Genomic DNA, 16,019 nt, shown 5'->3' with positions numbered 1-16,019 from the left:
TCTTATAGATACAAAATTATGTCATGCTACTAATCAAACATTCAAACAACATATAGACGACATAATAGACACCAAACACTCAAACACCAAATAGACGACATAATCAAACATTCAAGCACCAAGTAGATTACATAAGAAAACACATACCTTAATATATATCAGGGGAGGCTATCTTTTATGCACAATAAATCTAGATTAGCATGATATAACTTCACAACACATCAACTCAAACATAAATAAGGTCATGATATCCATAACGGTAACTAGCTAATATGTTCACACCATAAACTCATAAACAATTGTCATTCATGCATAACAATCACATATGCACAACCAATCTAGATTACTATGACATAATATCACAATATATTAACTCATACCTAAATGTCATAACCATAATCATCTGCATAGGTCAATCCAAGTTAGCACGATACATATAACATTAAGATCTTAACTGCAATGACCATAATCATCACACATACAATCGCGATGCATGTACATATGATCACACTGATTAACTATCATCTATCATACATGTAACTGTAACAACAATAAAAAAACAAGCATTTAAGTAACCCTAATTATTATAACAACCATTAACCACATACCTACATGCCAAACATAAAAACCTATATGACGATCTTCTCTTACCCTAAAGCTTAGTGCTCCAACCTCGCTTTGATGATTTGCTTCTCCTGCTTTATCTCAACCAACACATCAGCATCATAACATACCAACAACATTGTCATGACCTACAATGTATACAATGACCTGATGGACAACAACCTTAACCATGACAATGCATGCATAATAACATATAGACACTGATATGCATAACAAATGCATATACAACAGACATGCATTCATGAAAAACACATCCCAACAACAACATCATCAACTTCCACTCGGCGAAACAATAACAACAATGACCACCACCATGCATACACAACAAGCACATAAACCACAAGCATAAAGAACACATATGCAACTGACATGTATGCATGACCAATACACTGCCCATTCAGTCCAAGGGGTGAACCATGCTCTGATACCACTCTGTAACACCCTCCTCCCACATTTACCCAAGTTAACCACTCTATGGGGTAAACATGTGATGAGATGCTACTATGATCTAATTCAACTCCCCATGTACAGTTAAGGAGGTGGAACCACATAACACAATCAATCTGACCTTTACACAGGATACAGAACCTCGAGGAGCCAACCAACCTTTTTAGGTGACCAACCCCTGAGGCAACCTAAAATTTTACTGACCTAGGGCCTCATTCACTCCCGTGACATGGGAATGCATACGATTGGGACCCTCCAAGAACCAACAACCCTAGATTTTGTGCCACTTTTTCAGGGTTGGGACTTAGGCTACTGCCCATAAATCCATAAAGCCTTCATAAATGAAAAGTAATATCGAAACAATGATACCAAAAAAATACTTGAACAAAGACTTAACTAGACCCCTACTAGCCATGACAGGCATTTCGTCAAACATGTCACAAATATGCATTCTACAGGTCATAACAACAAATATGAGCATAGGGGTCTCATAATTATCTAAGAATCTCTAAGAAACATTGGTGCCTTGTCGAATTAGTTGCATTATCATCTATTAGGTCATATATTCATTGTGCATTCATTTACAAATCAAAACATGATGAGATCCATACATCATCATATTCATAAAACATGCTCATAACCAATACATATCCAACATAAATAGCAAGGATATAATAGCCATAAAAACCACATATAAACAAGTATATTTACTCATCAATACAAGAGGAAAGAAGCTCTTATTAACATTTTCAAAATGCAATCAGGTCCGAGACTTCCACAAACCACCTGACCATAGACTAGGTTAAACCAAATCTCTCTTTCAGTCAGTCACCCTTGTGCCATATTCCACAAATGGATGTGGGATATCATGGAATAACCAAACCAGAGCTTCTAGAGGCCAAACCACCTCAACCCTCAACCCTCAACCAGTGATTCCACCTCACGATTAGACATCACTAACCATCACCAGATCTTTCTCTACCCAAATTATCCAGGGCTCCAGAGCATTTGTTCCAACTCGGCTTTGAGGACTAGTAACTCAACACACAACTATTGTCAAGCTCTAGAGCTTTTTTTCAACCAAGGCTCCAAGACTAGTAACTCAACCCATAACTGTTGTTGGGCTCCAGAGCATTTGCCCAACCAAGGCTCCAGGACTAGTAACTCAACCCACCAAGGGCTCTAGAGCGTCTGTCTAACCAAGGTTCCCAGGACTAGTAACTCAACCCAAGTTGTTATAGGGATTGTAGATAATTTTTCCAACCAAGGCTTCCAAGACTAGTAACTCAACCCAAGCCATTACAGGGCTTCCAAAGCATTTGTTAAAACAAGGCTCCAATAACTAATAACCTAACCCACGACCATAAGGAACATGAGCACCAACCATAAAATAAGGGTAAACCCACAACACCATGGCTATCTAATAATTGGCAAGGCTAGGAAAAACCACCATCAATCCAGGCAATCCTCCATGGCACTTACAGATCATAACCAAGAAACCATCACGTGCATTTGTCATGCATTCCAAAACTAGTAAGGAAACCATAAATGCAACTTGATACCTACAAATAAATTCCATTTTAGTTGCTGATCCTGATGTCCTCTTGTGCTTTACTACTTTTCCTTTGCCTTCTTGCTCCGAATCCCAAGTATGCCACACTTCTCCAAGAGTACTCCAAGAAAACTCTAAGTGTCCAAGAGTATGAGAGAGAGAATAGAGAGAGAGCTCCAAGCTAAAACTCACAAAAGTCCATGAACTGATCCTTGGAAGCCTTTTTATCAATGAGGCCTCTATTTTCTTCAATTTCCATTATTTTCCTTCATTTTCCTCCTCACATGCAACCTGTGACCTTTCACCTTCCTTTTTTCCTATTTTCCATTATTTTTATGAATAAAATGCCAATAAATGCCACTTTTCCTTTCCAAAGTATTTTCCATTACCTTTGTCAATTTCCTTTAGCTATAATAAACCAAATGAACACCCACTAGGATGTTTTTCCCACCATTCAACTTGGAATATGTGTCCCATGACCATGGTATTATATATTTTTACATGGATTTTTAACCAGGGTTGTTACATGTCACAATATCCTTAATTGGTTTGGTAAGTGCTTAACTTGTTATTTTCTTTTAACTCTATGCTCCTTGACAAGGGTTTAACTATTCTTTTGCATTCAATTGTTGATCTTGTTGGTGAAGGATATGCCTTTAAGGAAACCCTTACTGTAGGGTCTCAATGTTCATGACTTGTCTTGATTATACAAGGGATTATTTGGCCTCTATACCCTAGCCTCTTATTCTAATCCATAAGCATTAGACAACCAAATCTTAGAGGGGCATCCTACTTGAGCCCATAAGCCCTAATTGGAGACAAGGCACTAAGCTTGACTCCCAACCAACAACCAAAAAACCTTAAGACTAGAAAATAATTTTGTTTCTTGTCCTACAAAAGATAAAAATACCAAAAGAAACCACAAAAATATCCATTCATTGTCTAAGGCAAATTTAATGGTTGAATTTCATTTTCTAGACATTTTTTTTCCAAGGGCTTATGATTAACTATTCATTTATAACCCTAATAGGGAAAAAAAATCACACATATTTATGCTTAAAGGTTTTATATAACATTTTTTTGGGCTGATTTAAGGTTTTTACTAACTATGGAAATTGAAATATAGCAAGAAAAATTGGAATTGGTGAAACATTAAAAGTTAGGTTTTAACCATAAAAGGTTCATTATAACCCTAATCTAGCTTTTTTTTTCATTCTTAGATTGTTTATCAAGTTTATCTTACATAATTTAACATTGAGATTCATCTTCTAAGTGCTTCATTGTTTTTATATTTCATTTTCGAGATTTTTGGTGAAACCCTATGAGGGATTCATCACATAGTTTTACACGTTTGTGCTAATTTCATGGTTATTTATCATTAATACTTGTAATTTTTCATTTTTAAATTGTTTTTACATGTTTTATTGATTTCCATAGCCAAGGCATATAATATTTAACATTAGAAATGCTTTTGGGCACTCTTGGATGGTTTTTTCTCCCTTGGAATCTCTATTTTCTACATTTTTATTCATAAATTAGATTCTCAAATTTGTGGATAGTAGTTAGCTTATCCAATTTACAACATACTATCAAGAAATAACTTTAGTATATCATTTGTCTTTGATTTATGTGAACATAACTCACTCTTATGTGATAAATGGTACTTATTCTCCAACTTAAAGAGTGATGTCTTAAGTGATCTGAATTGGATCATTATACTGTTTGACATCCATCTTGATTATTTTAGAGTGAAAAAAGAGGAGGAATCATCTCACAAGTTCATTTTTACCAATGGGGTTTAAAAACTTTTCGTAAGCAATTTGAGGCATCGAGTGGTATTTTCTATGGGTAAAAATTTGGTACATATGCATGACACGCCATAGTGTTATTATACAGACAAATACTTTTCCAATGGTGCAAAAATCACCTCAATCGAAGTTTGTATGCAAAAGTTATGCCACCTAAAAGTTGACCTTCTGGTTTTGACCACAATGATTCGAGAGGATGCCATGTCAACCACCATTATTCACAAAAAAGGAGCTAGCCACGTGATCATGATGAAAAATACTAGAATATTTGATATCTTAACTCTAGTTAAGAGTTGAAGGAGTCAAACTTAACCATATGTTGGCTATTGGGTTGTGTTATGATTGGGCAACTAGGAGGAAAAGGGGGTTCCATTCTATTCGAGTGCATTTTGTTCCATAGATGAGAAGAATAACCAAGAGTGGATAGGGAGAGAGATAAAACATAGATGGTTTTTGCACTGTAGTAGCCCATGGGCCATAAGCCTCACTTACTTATACTTGCATCCATTTTTCATCCAAAGAAAGGGAGCCTAACAACCTCACCTTCTAGTTAGGTTTTCTCCTCAAAGGGTGTCTTAGGTCATAACTTGTGTTAATTTAGGATTTGTGAGTTATATTTTGATGTTCTCTATTTTCTGCACAATTATAATTTTCATGCATATACAATAAACAATAATTAACATATCTAGAAATATAAGGAGAAACAAACCCTCATAGTGTAGATTTCAAAATTTCTAATATATTTTAGTAGATCTGTTGTGACATATTGTCAAGTGGAATATACACAACAATTTATAGAACATATTGGTATCAGAACAATTTTCATTGGGAATATTGTAGGTCCAAATTTATTAAACTAAAAATCACAAAACCCTAGCCATGGCCAACGAATTTGTGAGTATCCCTCAAGATCCCGCGGAGTAGAGGTTTGTGCAGCTAAAAGCATAAGGTATAAATATAAATCACAATGTGAGCCTTTTTTTAAAGGGCCTAACCAACAATATTGAGCCATTTGGAGAATATGGAGGTTCTAACGTGGAGGTTGGATTGGAACAAAAATTAACATATCGGGATGAACTAAAGAGGGGATCTAGGAAAGAACCTGAAAATGATTAACCCAATTCGAATGCATTGAACCAGTCACAGTCCCTGTTCAAAATGGAAGCAAAGGTCGGCATCAAACCATAGCAAGGTGATATTGATGCTTTGAAGTTAAATCATTGGTTACAACAATTAGAAGTTTGTTTCCATGTTCATCATACAGAGGAAGAATAAAATATTGCATTTGCTAGACTGAAATTAGAGGGTCATGCCATGACCTAGTGGGAAAGCCACACAAAGACCCTAAGGGTGGAGGGAGACCCTCTAGTGGCCAAGTGAGAGGATTTCAAAACCCTCATAAAGTGGTAGTTTTACCCTATTGGGTATGTAGAGGCCCAGTGGATCTAGTGGCATTACTTCAAGCACAAACAAGGATAGAGTGCATATGAGTTAGCCATAGAATTTAGAAAGATAACCATAATGTTGGGTATCTCCCCAAAGAACCTAGATGTTCTCCTCAAGTATCTTGGGGGTTTACGTAGGCATCCGCGAAAGCAAGTCTATGTGAAAACCTAGATCGATGGATGTGGATTATGTATAAGCATGGTACCTAGAAAACATAGGCCAAAAGAAAGGTCAAGTAAGTGGCTCGATAAAAAAAGAGTAGTAGGAAGCTTCCCATAAGTGTAAAGGGGGAAAGACAAGAAGACAACAACCACAACACACTGGTTCAAATATCCCAACAACCACTATAACCACAGTAACATCGATGACTATATAGAGGGAAGTGTTGGAAGTTTTATCTAGAGCTCAACCTAAAGAATAAAAAGAAAGACTTTAAGAAGAAAAATACCATGGCCATAGATTGGAGTAATCAAGTAGAAAGCAACTTAGACTTGGATAATAATATTATTTGTACATTAGTGCAAAAGGGGGTGAATCTGAATAGTTTTCAGCAACAAGAACATAAGGAAAAGACCAGAACCTTCCATATAAAGATACATATCAAGAATATAAAGATTGATTCTTTGTTTGACTCAATATCACATGCAAATCCCATTATAATAGAGTTGGTGAACAAATTAGGATTGGCAGATCCTGATCATCCAAACCCATATCCATTGGGATGCAGAAATAAATGTAACCAAATAGTACAACATTACATTTACTATCAAAGTTGATTTTATTGAAGAAGTAGAAAGAATGTAGTACCCCTTGATGTATGTGGAGTAATGTTTGGAAGTCCCTATATGTGCATGCAGGACGCAATATTCATGTGGAGAGCCAACCAATATTACCTCATCAAGGATGGAAAATCCTTCACTATCAACATGCACAAGGGCAAGTCCAAAATTTCACTAGTAAGTTCCAACCAAGCCAAGAAATTGATTAGTTCTAGCAAGAAGCATGCTTTACTATGTTTAAGAGAAAATCGGCCTATGGAAGAGTTAGTGAGAGAAAATTCACCCTTGAAGGGGTGTACTAAGGAACAAAAACAAGAACTGGAAGAGTTAATATACACATACAAGGGTGTCTTCTAGGAGCCTAAATTGTTATTTCGCAAGATGGAAGTGGAGCATGAGATCCAATTGTTGTCTAAGTCCCCATTACCAAACATTGCACTATACAGGTAGTTTGTTATAAAATCAAGGTGAATAAACAGTTGTAGCATGTGTATCGATTGCCAAAGAAGGATGATACTTGGAAGATGTGTATCGATTGTAGGGTGTTAAACAAAATTATGCTTAAGAAAATGTACCCCATGCCCAAGACATATGATTTACTAGATTAATTACAACAGGCCAAAATGGTTCATTGAGTTGTACTTAAATTATGATTCATGAATATTACCAAGTTTGAGACAAAAAGAAGATACTTGGAATTCACCTTCAAAACCAGGTAAGGTTTGTATGAGTGGTAAGTCATGTTGTTTGGCCTATGCAATGCACCAACCACATTTATGAGGTTAATGAGTGATATAGTGTGCCATTTCATAGATTCATTTGTTGTTGTCTATTTGGATGATATACCAATATACAATGCTACCAGGGAGGAGCACATATCACATTTCATGCAAGTGCTAGTGACATTAAAGAAGCATTGACTGCTAGAAAATCTCAAGAGAGTTTGTACGACAAGTTTGGTGTATCTAGGGTATGTGATAGATGGAGGATATCTTAAGATAGATCCTGCCAATAAGGAGGCCATCATGAATTGGGTTGTACCTATTAATGTTTCTTAGGTCATGAGTTTCATTGGAGCATCATAGTACTCGAGGAAATTCATAACCTCCTTTTCAACAATAGCAGCAACACTCCACACCATTAAAATAAGTAGTAAGAGTTTCTAGTGGGGAAAGGGTCAATAGAGGGCCCTTGAGGAGTTAAAGAAGAATATTAGTCAAGCACCAATTTTGACATTTCAAAACTTGCAACAACACTACGAAGTGGATACTGGTGTGAGTGGGTGTGCTATGGGCACCTTCTTGATGCAGGGAAGAAAGCCTATATGCCACCATTCTAAAGTATTTCATGGTGTAGTTCTCAATGATCCTACCTATGACAATGAGCTCTATGCCCTGGTGCAAGATGTGAAGAAGTGAAAAGATAATTTGATGGGAAAGGAGCCAGTAATCCACATAGATCACTAGCCATTATAGTACTTGCATGCCCAAAGTAAGCTACAACAGACCAAACATTACAAGTGGATGGGGTTTCTAGAACAATTTTATTTGGTGATCAAGTAAAAGAAGCACACCACAAACAAGTTGGCTGACATGCTTGTAAGGCCACCCAAATTAAAGATCACAAATTTGGGAACTCTTTTGCACATTAATCCATTCACCCATTATGCATACAAAGAGGCATATTCAGGGGATGAGGAATTCAAGTAGTTGTAGAGCTAGAGTCATGCACATGATGGTGACAACATAGTTGACTACCATCTCTAAGATGGGTTACTTTATAGGCCAGATAAGTCATTCATTTCTAAAAGTGAGCGACTATAGATAATTAGAGAGGCTCACATCTCCAAGGTTACATGGAACTTTGGTGTAGGGATGACAGTGGCCAAATTGCAGAGGTATGTGTATTGGCCTAAGATGCAAGAATATGTAGCTAGGTTCATAAGTGGATGCATGATCTGTTGTACTAGAAATCCTAATAATAGGAAATTTGGTTTATATCATCCCTTCTATGTACCCACCCATCCTTGGGAAAGCATTTCCAAGGAATTTGTTGGAGGTTTATGAACAAATAGGGAGGGATATGACTACTTGTTCATGGTAGTTGAAAGATTTAGTAAGATGTGTGTTCTAATGCCTTGCAAATAGATCACCAATAGGAAAGAAGAAACAAACTTGTTCTTTGGACAGGTTTTGGTGCACTTTTGGATACCAAGGAGCATCATGTTAAACAAGGACACACGATTTCTCAATGCATTTTGGAATACGTTGTGGGAGAATATGGACACAAAATTAAAGAGGTCTACAACATCTATCCACAAGCATATGGAAAAATAGAAGTAGTCAACATGATCTTGGTGCAACGTTTGATGGGATATCATCAGAAGAATTCGAAGACTTGTGATGAAGATTTGGTATATGTACAACAATATTATAACAAAATGGTCCACACTTCTACTAATAAGTCCTCATTTGAAACTTGTTTTGGATATTTTCCACCTTCACCTTTGGATATTGCATATGGGCAGTAAGGAAGAGTGAGGGATGATCTTATAGGGGATGCCTTTAGGGTAGGAAATAGATAAGGAAAATCCATCTACCGATACAGTAGACATTGCAAAAGTCATAGGAAAAATACAAGGTTGGGCATGATCAACATAGAACAAAGAAGTCCTTCAATGTGGAAAAAACACAGTTATAGTTGAATAAGGATAGGTTAGAGGGTCTTGAAAAGAAACTTATGCCTATGGGATATGGTCCCTTTGAGGTACTGAAAAAGGCAGGAGATAACTCCTATAGACTAGTCTACCCCCATACATGTGCATGTGGAGAATCTAAAACTCTATGAGCCTTCCATGCTAGATTAGGAAGAGGAATAACTCCTACCTTCTAAGGAGGATTTGGAACCAAACAATTGGGAAAATTTAATAGAGGATATAATTTTGCAGAAGAGATCCAAAACTACGTGATATGAGAAACATGACCTTTGGTAGATTGGATTGAAAGGTTAGCTTCCGCATAAAGCTAAATGGTACCTCTGTGAAAAGGTGGAGGAAAAATTTCCTCTCCTCATTCAGTTGAAGCTTTTGGGGACCAAAAGCCTCCCAAAATGGGGAGGTATGATCCAGATTATATCATTATATTATTTACTATTCTTGATTCTTTAGAGTGGAGTAGAATAATCAATTCTTAAGACCATTTTTGCTGGTGGGTCTTAGTTTGGCGAATTGGGGTCTAAAAACATTTTGGAAGTAGTTTGAGGCATCAAATGACATTTTTTTTTGTGGGGGGGGGGGGGGGGGTGGCGGCGCCGTGGTAAAACTTTGTTGCTTAATTGTTGCACTCAATAACATTGTTCCACACATAGATACCCTTCCAACGGTGCAAGAATCACCTCAATTGGAGTCTTTATGAAAAATTATCCTACCTAGAAGTTGACTTTCCTGTTTTAATCGCAATGATTCGAGAGGATGCCGCATCAACCCCCATTATTCATAGAAAAAGTGTTAGCCACGTGATTATGATGAATAAGACTCTAGAGGAGTTTATATTGTAGCTCTAGTTAAGAGTTGAAAGAGTCAAGCTTAACCACTAGTAGGCTGTTCAGATGTGTTATAACTAGGCCACTAGGATGAAAAGGGGTTCCATTCTATTCAAGTGCATTTAGTTCCGTAGATGAGTATATCAGTTGAGAGTGGATAGGTAGAGAGAGAAAACAACAAGGTTTTTTTCACCATAGCAACCCATGAGTCACATGACTCACTTCTTTGTACCTGCATCCATTTTCTATCCAGAGAAATAGAGAGAAGCAACCTCACCTTCTAGCTGGGTTTTTCTCCTAAAATGTTTTCCTAGGTTATATTTTGTGTTAATTTGTAGTTTGTGAGTTTTATTTCTCTTTTCTTTATTTCAGCATAATTGTAATTTGCATGCATACACAATAAGAACTAATTAGCATATCCATAAATCTAAGGAGAAATAAACCCTTAAAGTGCAGATTTCAAATTTTCTAATATGTTTTTAGTAGATCTATTATGACAGACTGTTTAGTGGAATACCCATGATAATTTACAAATCAATAAGTGTTGATTTAATTGGATTATGGATAATAGTAAACTTGTTCAATTTACAAAATACTATTAAGATATAACTCAAGTATATCATTTGTCCTTGATTTATGTGAGCACAACTCACTCTTGAGTGATAAATTCTTTCATAAGATCAATATCACCGCCACTTTGTGATTTCATAAGTGTTCACAAAGTCTCCTATGGCATTACATATACCCTAAAGAATGTATGGTTCCCAGGAATCTTTCGGTAAAGAGAACAACCACACCCAAACTGGAGTTGTGAGAAAGTGTTCTTTGTTTGGGTTGTAGCATTCCTCCTAGAAATGCATAGATAAACCTACACTGTTGAGGAAATATGGGTTGTTTTCAAATATCCTCTTCCTATCCTCCAAATTTGTGAATATCACATAAAAAAAACCCTTGGCTCAGAGGCGAAGCTTGATGTGGCACTTCAGCTTCCACTTTGTTTGGATCCATTTTACCAGATCTGGCTCCCTTGGTCAGATCCCCATGAATTTACATATTAGGGCATGATCCTTCATGAAATACCGAGATTCCTCCAAAAAATTATTTGGGAATACAAACTTGGGGTTTGTTGTAGGGAGGCATCTCCCCTTGATACGAGCCTGCCATTAAGCCGCAAGTATTGGGTTATCGCTCTTGTTATTATTACCATCTGAAGATTCAACTTCTCCTGCTATAGCATGGTGAGTGTCGGTGATAACATAATGATAGGAGGGGGTTTTTCCTTTCCTCGAGGTTCTGCTCATGTAGCCAAACAGAAGGGCCCAAAAAAAAAAAAAAAACTAGAACCTCAAAGTAGAAGATTCGTAGTTGATCTTTCAACCTGAATTATTTAGGAAAAAAATTCTAAAAACCCTAGCATACACTTTCCCCTCACTTCCAATATCTCATGTAGTTTTAAAAAACAATACAAGTATACATATTCAACATTTAACATAATGAATAACAACTTATACCCTCAGTCAATTAAATATTCAAAATTAATCATACTAAAATAGTAACTTATACTTTCAAACCAATCACATATGTTACCTCAAACATGTTTTTATGAGATGCCAATCACATATATTACTTTAGACATTTCATCACGAGATATTGACTTTGGGATACTTCTTTAACATTGGGAAAACCTATCATAGCTTAGTTGTCAAACCAGTGGTCAAGACTTTAGGATATTTATTTATAAAGGGAAAATTATTATTATCTTATGTACAATATTTTTTAGAAGAATAATATAAATATTTATAATATTTATATTTAAAGTTGTAACGATAAAAATTTAAATTATGAATATGATTTTCTTTATAGTTAATTGTTTTATTGATTTTATTTTCAATATATGCATCTTTTTCATATTAGTTTATTAGTCCCCCAAGGAGGGTGTTCACGAACGGGTGTTCCTCCGGCCTTGATATGATGCTAGCTCACATAAAAGGGAGTTGTGACTCCCACTATACTTGGTACATTCAGTATTCACTCACATCACTTTATCGATCATGGCACAAAGACAACACAAGGTTAAACATCATTTAAAGATTGCAGGCAACATAGGGAAGTACAAGAAGACTCAACAAGAGAAGTCTATTAGATTGGCAGAGATGGATGAAAAACTTGACAATATATACCACAAGCTAACCATTCTAGCTAGGAGATCAACCAACATCTCATTCTCCTCGGGTGAGGATAGTGACTAGTCAGCATAGATGCCTAGAGATTCTACCCAATAGTTGTTATGACTTACTAGTTTTTTACTTGCAACACTAGTAGTTTTTTTGTCTTCTCATGTCGATGTATGTCAAGGTTTGGCACAACTGGCTTATTTTTATAAGTTTTTTCTTACAAAATTCTCTAGTTAGACGAGGTATTAACAACCTCAAGACTCTGAACTTATGTTACTGGGTCCGGTTTCCCTTCGGGCAAATCGGTAGCATAAATGTTTTGGTATATAAAATCCTCATTTGATGTAATGCAAAGTGCTTAACTTCATCTCACTACTCTAAAAGTTGGGTTGTTCCCACTTCAAATTTTACATCTTAATCTTGTGAGTTGAATCTCAAAATTAAAATACATGATTTTAAGGCAAAGATAAATTATTTTACAATTGTTACAATATATATATATATATATATATATATATATATAGAGGAATCAACAATTGGATTAGTCTCATACTAGTGTGACACGAGATTGATTCCAATCAGTACCACTATAATCACTAAATGCCTATAAATGCTCTTTCCACAAACACAAGTGAATAAAAAAAAATTGAACTTCGAACTTTCTCACACATAACACTTCATCTTTACAACCAACTAATTAAAATACTCTATAAATTTATCATTATTACATTTGAATTAAAATAATAATAATAATAAAAAAAAAAATTATAACCTAAAATATTTTTAAAATAAAAAATAAAAATAAAAACAAAAACTCCTTTATTTTAAAAAAATATAAATGAGTATTAAAATTTTTGTACCAATGTGGTGTAATAACATTGGAGAAATGGTATTTATTTTTGTTTTAAATTTAAAATTTTCAAATTATATTAAAAGATTTTAATGTGGTGTAATAACAGTGGAGAAATGGTATTTATTTTTGTTTTAAATTTAAAATTTTCAAATTATATTAAAAGATTTTAAGTTATTATCATAATTATAATTGGAAAAATACACTCCACTACTATACCAATGTTACACAGCATTGCAGAAATGGTGTTTATTTTTGTTTTAAATTTTAATTTTTCAAATCGTATAAAATACCAATGTTACACCGCATTGGAGAAATGGTGTTTATTTTTGTTTTAAATTTTAACTTTTCAAATTATATCAAAAGGTTTTAAGTTATTATCATAATTATAATTGGAAAATTGTTTTAAGTTAGTATTTAAAAAAACAATGTTTTAAGTTAGTATTTATTTAAAATATTTCTTATATTATTGAGTAATGGTTTTTGGGTATTATTATTGGGAAAATAAAGTTATAATATTTATTTAAAATATTACTAATATTATTAAATAATATTTTTAATATTTTTTTATATAAATAATTGACCAGACAAACATATAAGTTTGTCGACTAAAATAATTATTTATTATATTATAAATGAAAAAATTTGCAAAATTTCACAATAATGTTTTATTTGAATATTGAAATATTATGGAAGAATAGACACTTTATTTGAAGCAGACATCTTTAATGAAAAGGTATGCAAAAGAGGCTACAGAATGATAGGATTTCGAAGCAAATTTGGTCACGGGATGTCTAACATAAAGCTTTATCATATCTATATTTGTTTATTCGAAACAACTATGAGGCGATGTATTTTTATGTTGGGTTGAATTATGATGGATAAAATATTACTTAATAATAATTAATAATTTTTGTTTTTTTGTTTTTTTGTTTTTTGGTAGGTAAATACTTATGGGGTATTTGAACCAGTGATTTATCGCAAGGAGTGCTTTAACAGTGCACCCATTCACTGTCAATCCAAAGCTCTGTGGGTTTTGTTTTTTTTTTTTAGAGCATGAGGTAGTTTAGTTATTGTTATTGAAGTTAGAAATTATATTTTTGGGAAATTATATATTTATTTTTTAAGTTAAATATTAAAATAAGTTAAAATCATTGTTATAGTTATGTCTTCGTACAAGCTAATAATTTGACATTTGACGAGGAGAAATTTATTGCGTACTCAACGACAAGCACTTGCATAAATTTTGGTGGATAGTAACTATTATTGAACATATACACAATGTAGACAATAACCCATGATAAATTTAATTATTTACATCTTATTCCTATACATTATATATGCAAAGAAGGATGAGATTAATTAATGATAAATATGTTATTTACTTAAATATGAGCTACTTTCAAGGATTTATATTTTAGGTGGTTATTCTGTAAAGCTTGATAATAAAAACTCACTACACAAATATCTAAAATTCATGGCATGACTATATCCAAAAAATTATGGCAAAAAAAATGTGAAGCAGTTTATCCATATGATATATGATTGTGTAAAAACTGCAATAAATGCTTCAAGTTATTGTCGAATCTGATATTTTCTTACTGAAAATAAATTATGATTTTCTTACTAACACCTCTAAAGTGTTCGCAGTTGTATTACCTTTACATGTGATAACTTAACCTGCGGTAGAGCTTGGCATTTAATCGAGGATCAACTTTAGCCTGAGCATTGAAAATGCATTATAATTTCATATATAAGTAAATATTTAGGAGTTTAGAATTTGGGAACTTGTTGATGCCTCTAAAATCATTGCATCAACATCGGGGAAAACCACCCGGTCCGGACCTTAGTGCAGCTCCTTTTCCGTTTGGTGTGGTGGCTCCGACTGGATATAATGGGACCAGTTTCCCAGTGATGTATGAGTTGATGGGTGATTGTTTTGTAATGTGTAACGAAGGTGATAAGTGTTTTATCCTACAATTCAAAGATATACAAATATAACTAATCTAACCCGGGTATCTTGTTAACAATACGATTTTTGATTATTTCTATTAGACAAATAATCATAAAGATGGCTTATTCGTAAAATAGAAAGATGCATTCATATAATGATTACTTTGTTTAAGAAGTTAAACAAAGTAATTATAAAAACATTATCGCATTCATCACAATATATATCACTGACATATATATCCAAATGATAACAATTCTAAAACCTTCAGAAATGATATGCTAAAGAATTGTTTGAAAAAATACATATATCAATAATAGCAAGTTTTAAGAAATGCTCATTCACATAGAGTAATAAGACAAAAATAGAGATAATAGTACCATATGCATTTGAATTCTCTCGATGTAAACAACACTCAGATTCTGCTTTCCTATTTGAGAAAACCTTCAGAAGATGCAAAAGTGCGAGTCTTGCAAAAACTTCTTTCACAAAAATGCAGAACTTTGGTCCAGCTTTTGATAAAAAATATTAGAAGTACAGAAGTGCAACTCCCAAGTCAAGTTTTAATACAAATTGAGGACCCTTTCTAAATACATGAAAGGGTCTTAAATAATAAAAATAAAAACTAACTATCAATAAAAATCGCTATGTGTCCCGGATGCGGGTGCCTCGAAGGTTGACGGCATGGTGCCACATGACAAGCACTCGATGCCACGTGAAGAGGACGGGGGTATTAAATACTCAAGCCGGCGGATTTCTGGTTCAAGCGAGCCGCCCCAGAGCATCCTTAATGGAGCAGCTGAGGACGATGGCAGGCCTGCGTAAGGCATTCAATGTGGTTATCTTAT

This window comes from Pinus tabuliformis, chromosome 1_2 (genome assembly GCF_031772625.1).
Source record: "Pinus tabuliformis cultivar Carrire ecotype Pingquan chromosome 1_2, CPIR1, whole genome shotgun sequence".
Classification (NCBI taxonomy): domain Eukaryota; kingdom Viridiplantae; phylum Streptophyta; class Pinopsida; order Pinales; family Pinaceae; genus Pinus; species Pinus tabuliformis.
Note: the sequence above shows the minus strand (reverse complement) of the source record.